This window comes from Peromyscus eremicus, chromosome 14 (genome assembly GCF_949786415.1).
Source record: "Peromyscus eremicus chromosome 14, PerEre_H2_v1, whole genome shotgun sequence".
NCBI lineage: Eukaryota > Metazoa > Chordata > Mammalia > Rodentia > Cricetidae > Peromyscus > Peromyscus eremicus.
In genome coordinates this window covers 47,791,387-47,803,251 of record NC_081430.1, presented here as the reverse complement: position 1 = coordinate 47,803,251, position 11,865 = coordinate 47,791,387, and the positions used below count along the sequence as shown (strand labels likewise).

General features: G+C 43.2%; 1 pseudogene; it reads left to right on the top strand.

The window, feature by feature from the left end:
- The first annotated feature begins 8,111 nt into the window (after positions 1 to 8,111).
- On the top strand, positions 8,112 to 8,499 carry LOC131923924 (small ribosomal subunit protein eS24-like; annotated as a pseudogene).
- Positions 8,500 to 11,865: the final 3,366 nt, after the last annotated feature.

Genomic DNA, 11,865 nt, shown 5'->3' with positions numbered 1-11,865 from the left:
AAGACAGAAATAAGAAAGAACTGGAAGACTTCCTAGAACTGGATGAAAATGAATACACAGCATACCCAAATTTATGGGACACAATGAAGGCCTCAATAAGAGGAACGTTCACAGTACTAAGTAGATACATAAAAAATTGGAGAAATTTCATACTAGTAACTTAACAGCACACCTAAGAGCTCTAGAACAAAAAGGAAATCACACCCAAAAGGAGTAGGTGACAAGAAATAATCAAGCTTAGGGCTGAAATCAATAAAATAGAAACAAAATTTTAAAAAATACAAAGAATCAAAGAAACATAGGATTTAATTTCATCTTGACCTCACTAGAATGATATCACTTCTGGCTGAATTTTGGGTTTGTTCAGTTAAAAGATGCTTAATTCTTTGGGGATCAACCCTATGAACATTTTTTTGAGATGAGATCTTACTATGTAGCCATGGCTGGCCTAGAACTCAATATGTAGGACAGGCTGGCCCAGTGCCTCCCAGTGCCTAGACCTGTGAACACTTTTGCATTTGCTGTAGAAAGGCAGCCAGTGGCTGTTTCTAGTACTTACACCATTTCTTCTGTGCCAGCACTAGTTTATTCTGGAGATATTTTTAGGAGCTTCCTAGAATCCTTTTAGAAGAGGAGGGAATATAAATACATAAAAGGAACCTGAAAGTAATCAACATTTCTTCGCAAGCAAGTAACAGGATCCTATGTTAGAAGGCTGAAAACAGCTTGTTCTGACCACTAGTGTGTGGGACCTCTGTTAGGGTCCAGACAGCTATCACCTGAGTTTTAATTTTCATAACACCAGAAGGCAGGTTATAGAGAATCTAAGCTACTCTTTCAAAGTTATATAGTCAATGACTAAGCTGAACTAACTTCAAACTAGCATAAAACATTGGAGGAAGAAAATACTTGGGAAGCCATTGGTTATTATAATTATACAGGGAAGGGATAGAACAAAGTTTACAGGAATTTAGCTCAGAATCTGCTTTCAGTTCAACAATATCATGGATCAATCGTTCTCTACTTCAGTTTAGAAATGTGGAGACCAAAGCCCAGAAAAATTAAACATCTATGTATGTAGTTTGTATTGGTAGGTTTTCTGTACCCTAATAGGTTTCTACACTGATGCAGTAAGCCAGATCAAGCTGAATTGAAAAAGTAAAAGAACAGGTTTATTTGAGCAAAGCAACTCCTGGGTCAGTTCTCCAGTCCCAGAGATCAAGGCTGGAGAAGTCACACACCCAGACTAAAGCAGGGAGGTTATATAGCCTGTAAGTGAGGGGTGATGACATGTCCATCACAAACTGGGTTTGTCCCAAGTATGGTCAAATACTGAATGCTTTAGGCAGGGACTTGGGCTGGTGACAACTTCAGGGGAGGAGCTGCCACAGCTGCCAGGAATATGAATTTTGTCATCTTTTTTTTTTTTTTTTGAGTATCTGAGAGGGCAGGGTTTGGAGAGAAAGAGATGGGGTTTCTCAGACCATGCAGGAGCGAGCAGGGGGTTCCAACCAAGCATGTGTGTAGTATGGGGTCAAAATGGTACAATGGCTGAACAAGTCAATATCTAGAGCAAGAGGGACTTCTGCAGAGTACATACAGAAGCTCTCTATCTTTTATCTCAAGAATTAGTTTGCTAAGGCTCCCATAGAAAATACTACACACTTTTTAAATAGCTAAAAAGTATGGGGTTTTTTTACACTTTTAGGCTAGAAGTCTGAATTCCAGCTGCTAACAGGATTGATTTCTTTGGAGGCCTCTCTCCTTGGCTTGTAGATGGCCACTTTCTCTTGTGTCTTCATGTGGTCTTTCCCTACACATTGCTGTGTCTCAACTTTCTCTTCCTATAAAGACCCTATTTATATTGGCTTAGAGTCCATCCAATTAGACCCAATTCTCACCTCTTCAAACATCTAATTTCCAAAGTCAACACATTCTAAGGCATGGGATCGTTAGGACTACAATACAACTGTCATTCATGGGTAAGATCACTCTGTGCTCAACCCACTACTGAGGACCTTGCCTGTTTCTCTCTGAGTTTTCTGTGGACAAGAAAGGTCAAACCCAAAATGAATCCCAAGTCAGTCTGTCTCTACCTGTGGTTCTCAACCTTCCTAATGGTGCAGCCTTTTAATATAGTTCCTCATGTTGTGGTGACCCCCAACCAGAACAGTATTTTGTTGCTATTTTATAGCTGAAATTTTGCTACTATTGTGAATCATAATGTGAATATATGATATGCAGAACATCCAATATGTGACTCAAATGGTGGTCGTGACCCACAGGTTGAGAACCACTTCTTTAGAGGCAGGAAAAGGAAGAAAGCTACTTTTCCACTGTGAAAAAATCTTTACTAAGCTGGTCTTCATCTCAGGGGACTCGAGTTGCCTCTTGCATTGTGCATCCCACTGAAGATGCATTCACACATAGCTTAGAATCCAGCTAGTTTCTTTACGACATAAATGGAGGCCTACAGTACCCAGATGAGAGCATCCTGGGCTTCCTCCCAAATTTGACTCCAGCCTTCAAAAGGAAAGGTGCCAGCTTGACATGGTGATTCTCTTAACATTACTTACTAAAGTTATCTATCTACAGGGAAGACGACTTCTCCAAACTGAAGGGAGTGGCTTCCCAATTCCTTGGTATACAAATCTTACTGAAAAGTTCTCTATCTTGCTCAACATTCTGACAATTCAGAGTGTTTGCAGAGGGTACGAGGCTCCTTGAAAATGATTTGTGGTCTGGTTTTATAATTATTCACCAGGAAAGAAAATCTCGCCTCCACCAACTAAAAAAAAAAAAAAAAATCTCTTCCAGAAGTAACATGTGGCGAGGGACACTGTTGTTCTGGTTTTCGTTGACTTTCTCTCTTGGCGTGTACTGAGTCTCACAGCTTTAATTATCACTTATATACAGATGATATTCAAATTTACACATTTCCAGCCCTTTCAGATGATGTCACCCTTCGCCTTGCCCCAAATTTGGCTCCTGCCTTGTCTTGGATGAGCCACAATTTTCTCTGACTGAATATGGATGAGATCGAGGTTTTCCATTTCAGTTGTAAATAAACTCCAAAAGCAAGGGGGTTCATTTACCCCATTGATATCCTGGGCCTCCAGTGAAGAGCAGGGTTGCTCAGTGACTGAAGTACCCCCACCATTCCACTTAGCCAAGGAATTAATCTCCACAAAACATCCAAAGACATTTGACAATTGCCATCACTCCCGATTTTGGAGAGAATTCTGTATATCTCATGGCTGAAATTCTGCCATGGTCCTTGGAAGACTCCCAATAAGCTCCCTGTTTACAGGGCACTAGGAGTATGGGTGCCCTTTGACCTTGCATTGTGTCCACGGTCCCAGGACACATCCTTCAGGCAACTGTGCTAGTATTGTATGCACTGGATAAAATGTGGTTCGTCAGACTCTTGGCCTTTACATAAACTAGCTTTTCAGATGGCTTAAAATGGCATTGTCTCCCTTTGAAGAGGCCCTTTCTATTCTGGCTCACCATGCGTTTGGGGATGTGTTCTGCATAGCTCCTCCACACATACAGAACATGTGACCTTACACAACAATGTATATCTGAAACCCCTGGGGTGACCTCATCCCAGGCATTAGTTCACGACAGCCTGGTCCTTAATAAGCAACAAGCACTCCGTAAATACTCATTGGGATAAAGCCTGAGAGAATGAATTTGTAATCCTTTGACCCACTTGTGGGGTTTGCTGCTGTTGTTATTTATATATTTTTATCTACCTCTTAGATGATTATGTAACTGTGTTGGTGTAATTATTATTTCAAGCAGAACATATTGGAAAGCTCCATTAACATAACTGAAGGGTATAAAATGGAGTGTTTGGAGTTGTCAATTAGCCGATTTGTCTTGTGTTGCTTTTCTTCATTATTTCCGAGCAGCTAACGGTTCATTCAGCACATTTTAATTAAAAACAAACATATGTGGGTCTGCTGAGAACGCCAGTGTCTAGTGGTGTCGTCAGACAGGAACGGCAAGTGGTTGCTAGCAGTGGCCCACCTGATATCTCCGATCCATCTCAGCCATAATCCCCCAGATCTAATTACGGGGGGACGGCAGCTGCACTCAGTTAGGCTTTTCTTGATTTTTACAGAGATGTAGTTTTTCAGCCCATTATGTTGGAGAAAATCGGCTGCTGCGGGGTCCTTTCCAAGTTGAAATCCCGGGAGCTTTCTCCCACTTATTTTCCACTGAGCCCCTCCCGTTTCTGCTAGCCCGGGGATGTTCAGAGGAAGCGTCTAATCCCCAGCGCCAAGGCGTCTGCTAGTACGAGCAGGCTCAGCATGTTATTGTGACTTGAAGGTGTGAGCACCGAGTAGGTGTTCTTAGGAACGGCATTACCTGCTCGGGTCACACAGAGCCAGGGTCCTGCTCTTCAGTCCTGTGTACTCAGAAGCTGCATCCCTTCAGGGTCCGGCGAGGGGCGTGTCTTGGTGTCTTACCGAGGACACAGGGGAGAATAAGCTCGTTTAACTGTTAAAAACTATTCATTCACATGGAAGGGCCGGAGTGTAGTGACTGAGGAAGGGTCTGGAGGCAGACCACTGGGGGTCATGCTCACAGCAGCGTGAGCAGCAGCATGGGGTCTGATGTAAAGGTGTGACAGGTGCACCCGAGGGCAGGCCCGCAGAATCTCCAGCTGTTAGGTCAGAGAAAGAGGGAGACGCTGAGAGGTCGCGCAGGTCCAGGCCTTCTACAATCTGGCTCCATGCTTGTCTCCAAACTCTTCTCTTGATAGCGACAGAGAACAGCCTGCCAGTCAGTTTGATTGATTCATTAAAAAAAAAAAAAAAAGAATCCACCTGCTTCTTTCTCAGTTTAGACCTTGTTAATTTAAGAAATTGGAAATAAAATGAGAGAAAAATGAGAAATGTTTCACATAAACACACATGAGTAATTCCAGAGTAATACAACCTAAGCTGCTTGCCTCTTTTTCTCCCCATAAACCAATCCCTCAGCTGAGTACAAAAGCTTCAAGCAGGGCTTGGGAGCTGGCTCGGTTGGGAAAGTGTTTGCCTGATGAACCGAGTTTATCGCCAGCAGCTAGAGAAAAAGCCAGGTCCAGGACACATGCCTGGACTCCTTAGCTAGTCTAGTGAGTAGACTCTGTGTAGGCTTGGAGGTACTTGCAGGCTTACTTGTACTTGGTAGGCTCCTAGTACAGTAAGCGACCCTGCCTCAAAAATATAAAGTGGAGCCGGTGGTGGTGGCCCACGCCTTTAATCCCAGCACTTGGGAGGCAGAGGCAGGTGGATCTCTGTGAGTTCGAGGCCGACCTGGGCTACAGAGTGAGTTCAAGGAAAGGTGCAAAGCTACACAGAGAAACCCTGTCTCAAAAAACCAAATATATATATATAGTGGAGAACAGTTGAGGAAGACACCCAACATCCTCCGGCTTTTACTTACATGCATACACATGTGCGCATGCCACCCTCCTCCCTACACCAACATATAGTACCTACACACAAATGGGTATCAAAGCATGTTGTGCATAATCTAAAATGCTCCTTTGCCTCATGGCTGGCTACATGGTAGTCAGGTCCGTGGGTGGTTGGAAGCTATGTGTGATGGTAGGAACCCCGGCAGCCTCGGTTCCTGAATGAGTGTATGGAAGAGAGTTGCCTGGTAAGTAGGATTGCCCAGTCCCATACACACATGGAAGAACTAAGTTTCCCATGCAGTTAGCCTTTGACCTTTGGGATTTGCTTGCTAGAGAAACTGACTTTTTAGACACGTTATATCGTCTACCTTAACCGAGATGGTCAGTTACTATAAAGAAATGGGAAAAGCTATCAGTATTGGCCTCAAATTGGACATAACCTACTGCGCTGATAAAGACTAGGATGGTGCGCATCAAAAGTATGAATTCTTGCACCACGCTGCAAGATTTCAAGCTGACTCTACTATTTAGTGACTAATCTTAGACAAGGGTTATCAGGAAGAATATATTTACTTATATATAGGAAGATATGCATATATGAATTAAATACCTGTAAGCCATATAGATACATCAAGCAAATACTATGCATATGTTTTAAGTATAAACAATAGATGTATATATCACTTTTCTGTCTATTTTAAGATGGCTCAGTTGGAAAAGGCACTCACTGTCAAGCCTGAGCTGGATCCCCAGGACCCACATGGTAGCAGGAGAGAACTGGCTTCTATTGGCTGTTGTCTGACCTTTACAGGAGTGCCATGGCATGCATGTACACACACACACACACACACACACACACACACACACACACACACGTTGAAAGAATTGGGTCACACAGTTGTTGGGGTTTGGCGAGTCTCACATCTGGTTGGCCCGGGCAGGGCTGGCAGGCTGAAGGCCTAGGAGGCAGTTGCAGCTGAAGCCAAAAGGCAGTCTGCCGCTGAATCGGGAAGAGCCGGTGCTGGGGTGGGCGAGTTCTGAAGGAAGAACCCCCTCTCGTTCAGGGCCAGGGGATCCTCCTGTTCCAGTCAAACCCTCGGCTAACCGGAAGAAGCCCACCCCCACTATGGAAAGTTATCTGTTTCACTCGAAAACCTAATAATTGCTTAAAGATATATCCTCTTCCTTTTTGGAGGCAGGGTCTTGCTTTATAGCCCTGGTTAGCCAGGTACTTGCTAGACAGCCCATGCTGCCCTTGAACTTAAAGCAATCCTCCTGCCTCAGCCCCCTAAGTGCTGGAATTCTAGGAAACACAAATCTTCTTTGGAAAAAAAAAAACAACAACAACCCAGGGGAGCGGGAATATGATTCAGTGGATGTATGTGAGGCCCCGACTTCAAATCCCTGGTTCTCACATAAAAAGCTGGGTGTGGGTGCATGTACCTGTGATTGTAGCATTGGGTGGACAGACAACAGAAGGATTGTTTGAGGCCTGCTGGCTGCTTGTATAGCTCTAGGTTCACCGAGAGACCCAGTCTAAAGGTAATATGGGGGAAAGGAATAGAGCAGGGGATTTGGAGTCCTCCTCAGGCCTCTGCACATGCACATAGATGTGGACAATCACACACAGACACACACACACACACACACACACACACACACACACACGCACACCTTTGCAAGAACATCCAAATGTTCAAAAACATTCTCAGAAATATCTGAGAGATGGGCCAACCAAGTTGACATCTGAAAGACCTTGGTGGATTGGAAGGAAGAGAGACAGGGAGGGAGGAAGAGAGAGAGAGAGAGAGAGAGAGAGAGAGAGAGAGAGAGAGAGAGAGAGAGAGAGAGAGAGAGGAGAGACAGAGACAGAGATGGGGGGGACTTTTATGAGGGGACTTCGCACATGCTGCACTATGCAAACAGGCTACTAGAATGACATTGTCAGAACCCTGGGCAGGTCAAAGTATTGCCTGCTTATTGGCCAGGTCCCCAAGGGGCGAGTCTGAATGCTGACCAAAGTACCCATCATGTGAAGTTATTCCATCCCCTAGCACATTGCTCCTTACCCTTAAAATGGAGATGACGTGAGAACATGTAGAGTGGATAAGTCCATGTCAATGTTTAGGGCTGAGCCAGCACGTAGCTGTCAGTGTTTACTCTTTAGTATTATTATTACAGGTGTTGGCCGTGTGTTTTGCCCTTGTGAAAGCGCTATGGACAAGTTCAAGCAGGACCACAAGGAATAATGGGTGTTTGGAGGGGAATGCCACCAATCTGATGAGAGACTTCATACGTTAGACTTCTGAGTGCAGCAAATGGAGACCCGTGTACTAGTGTCTGCAGACCATGCTGGCCAGCACTCCATCAGTTTGTGGCTATTTTTGCCTTGTTATTCCATGAATAAATTTTAATATATTCCATTTCCCCCATAAACGGTTTATTTACTGCTCACATTAATGCAATATGGCAAAACCATTTACATGACTGGAGCCCTTTGCAGCCAACTAGAGCATTTCTTTTGCTCTGCTTTCTCTTCATTTCTCGTGATAAAAAAATCATTTTGCTGTACATGTTTTTGAATTAACTGGCACTTCTCGGGAATATAACATCAGCATAAATCAAGTGGCTGATGTAGAGTCGAGTGATTAAGAGTCTGGCCAGCTCCTTGGCTGCTTAAGGATCCGCTACCATCATGAATGACACAGTAACAATCTGGACCAGAGAGTTCACGCACAACTGTCTACTTCAGAGGTCAGTGGTGTCTTTCACCTGAGGGAGACAACAGTGCCTAAAACAGAAAATGGGGAGAGGGGTGGGCAAGCCAAAATGTACAAGACCACACCACATGTCATCTTGTATTTGGTTTCAGAAACCTCTATGGTGGTAGCAAGAGAACTGGATTTGGCATGGCATTAGATTATGCAAAGAAAAACAAGCCCAAACACAGACTTGCAAGATATGGGTCATATGAGAAGGAAAAGAGCGCAAGAAATCAGTGGAAGGAATGCAGGAAGAGAGGGAAGGGAGTCGGGACTGCGTGGCCTTTGGGGCCGACAGATGCGAGCAGGAGTCTGCAGTGACCTGATCTGGGAAGTGGGACACGTGGCTAAGGAGGGTGCTGGTAAACCCCATTCCCGTTTCATGTCTGTTGCTGTGATAAAACAACTGAGGGAAGGAAAGGGTTCATTTCAACTCACAAGTCCACCTGACAGTCCATCATTGAGAGATGGAACTCTTCCCTGAGGTGGGAACTCCAGGCAGAAGGCTGAAGGCAGGCTTGCTTGCCATCCCACACAGCATCACTTCTAATGAAGGAACTAACTTCACAGCTGAAGAAGTACAGCAGAAACCATTGAGGCTTGCTGCTTGTTAGCTGGTTCACAGCTGGCTTATACACAATGCAACTCGTTGTCTTATGTAGTTCAGGACCGCCTGCCTAGGGAATGGTACCACCCACAGTGAGTTGAGCCCTCCCACATCACTCAACAGTCAAGACAACCCCTCACAGACTTGCCCACAAGCCAAAAATGACCTAGATAATTCCTCAGTTGAAGCTCTTCTCTCAGATGACCCTAGGCTATCAAACTGACAATTAAAGCTAACAAGGACAACTGTAAAAACTTTATTTAAAAGTTTTTAAATATATGGGAGTGTTTTGGAGTCTTAGCTTTGTTTATACAAGTTTATGCGGACTGACCAGGGGGCTCAGTGCAGAGCCTTGCCCTGAGGAAGCACTCAGGGAATGTGACTCAGGACCCCTTCAGTAATTCCCCCCTCATCATTCCAGTGTTCCTTGCTGCTCTGGGAAGACTCGGGAGTCTGCCTGGAGGCAGTTGCAGGCTCATCCCTTCAGACTGGCTATGGTTTGGATATATTTGAGAGTCTTCCTCAGGTTCACATGTTGGATACTTGGTCTTTAGTGTGGCAATGTTGAGAGGTGGTGTGGATCTGTAATGAGTGTGACCAAGTAGGGAGAATCTTAAGCTACCTGGGTACATTCCCTCAGAAGAGATGATGAGCTTCTCCTGTGACCCAAAAGTAAGTTCTTGGAGGAGCATTTGTTATATAAAAGTGATTGTGACCCCTGAGTTACTCTCCAGCCTCCCACCTGGCAATATGGTCTCTGTGTCCCCATGACCCTTGTAGCATAAATCTTAAAAGGTCTTATTAATAAAAACAAACCCAGTGCCAGTTACTCGGGTGAATGCTGGAAGATCCGAGAAGCAGAACAAGCCACAGCCACCTCACCTACCAATTCCTCAGCTGATCCTGTTTCCTCAGATTGGAAGCCTCTGAGTCTTCATCCAAAATGAATCTCAGCTGAACTGCTGCTCAAAAGCCTAAAAGCTTAACCCACTCGAGTTCCTAGTCCTCACGCCTTTTATACCTTTCTGCTTTCTGCCATCACTTCCTGGGATTAAAGGTGTGAGTCACCATGCCTATGCTTAGATATGAGGTAGATCACTGAATCTACTCTGAGAAAAAAGATAAAGAAATAATAGAATAAATGGGTAGATCATTGAATATACTCTGAAAAGAAAAGGGGGAAGATATAAAAATGACAAAAGGCAGATTATTGAATCTTTTATAAAAAGAAAAAGATAGAATATGGATATGAAAAGATAAAAAGGTCAATTATTGAATCTACTTCTAAAAAGGAACTACTTGTTTTAAATACGATAAGTAATGAAATTTTTTGTCTGAGTTTATCAAATGTTACTGGACTGGACATGACATTGTTAATATGTATAATGGAGTTTTTGTCTGAATCTGTCTAATGATAATGGACTAGACATTGTTAATGTAATTCTTGACTGTATATATTGTATATACTTATTGGATATACTTTTCTTGTATTAGTTATAAGCTTTTTCATTTTAGACAAAAAAGGGAAATGTGGTTGATATATTGTGTACCCCAATAAACTTCTCTGGGGGTCAGAGAACAGAACAGCCGTAATATTAAACATAGAGTTTAGGCAGTGGTAGCACACGCCTTTAATCCAGAGATCCGTCTGGATTACTAGGATTAAAGGCGTGTGCTACCACTGCCTGACCTCTACGTTTAATATAGTGGCTGTTCTGTTCTCTGACCCCCAGATAAGTTTATTGGGGTGCACAATGTATCAACCACACCCTCTCCTTTCGTTAAGTCCTCATGAGAGGTCAAATATATGAGACCACTTCATGTGGGACATCTGACTCAAAGTCCTTGAGCTAAGTAAAGCTCTCTTCTTTATCAAGTTCACCCACCTTGGGCTTTTCATAATAATAATTTTAAATGGACTAATACATACACAGCAAAAAAATAACCTTCAAAAATGGAAAACAAGGCCACTTTAATCCAGAAACTTCTACTGGAAGAAACTTTTAGGGCTGAAGAGAAATGATAGCAGGTTGAAACTTGGATTTACACAAAGGAAGGATAACACTGGACATGGTGAAGATGAGTTAAAATATAAGATATATTAAAATGCCTGCTAACTTAAGATTTTTATTTAGTAAGGTGGAGACAGAAGGATCAGAAGTTCAGTCATCTTTGGCTACACAGCAGATTTGAGGACATCCTGCACATGATACCCTGTCTCAAAAAACAACCAAGCAAACTTACTTAATGAATAATTGATTATTTAAAGAAAAATGGTGTATTATGGAGTCTGTTATATATGAAGAAATAAAATGTATGACAATTGTATAAAGGACTTATGGGGAGAAAGGAAAGGACACTATTGTAAGACTAAGTTATGGCTGGAGATACCGCTCACTGGTGGAGTGCTTCCCAGACACAAGGCCCTAGGCCCAGTCCCCAGCACCATGGAAACCAGGTATGGTGGCACATCTGTAATCCCAGAACTCGGGCATTCTTGGCTACATAGTGAGTTTGAGGCCAGGTTTGAGGCCAGCCTGGGCTACATGAGACCATGTTTCAAAAAAAAAAGAGGGACCTATGAGATGTCCTATGACCCCCACATGTGTGCCATGCACATACCCCCACACCCCCACACATGCACAACACACACACACACACACACACACACACACACACACACACACACACCAAAAAGAAAAAATAAAGGAAAAGTGGAGAAAAGTAGTGACAGATGACCAAGTAGAAAACAAAACAGTAAGGTGGTAGACTCCAATCCAACCACACCACTACCTCAACAAACCAGCACACGCTATAAAAACACTTTAATTAAAAGCCAGAGAGTATCTGGATAAGAAAGCAAGATTCAATTAGATCTTGTTGACAAGAAGTTGAATATAACGAGTAGGTTAAAATAAGGAAATGGAAAAAGAGTATCCCAATATTAATAATGATAAGAAAATTGAAGAGGCTGGATTATACCAAAGGGTACTTTGTAACAATAGCAGCATGGATAATGAGGGTCAATTCCCAATGATGAAAGGATTGATTTCAAAAAAGAAAGAAAGAAAACCACAGGA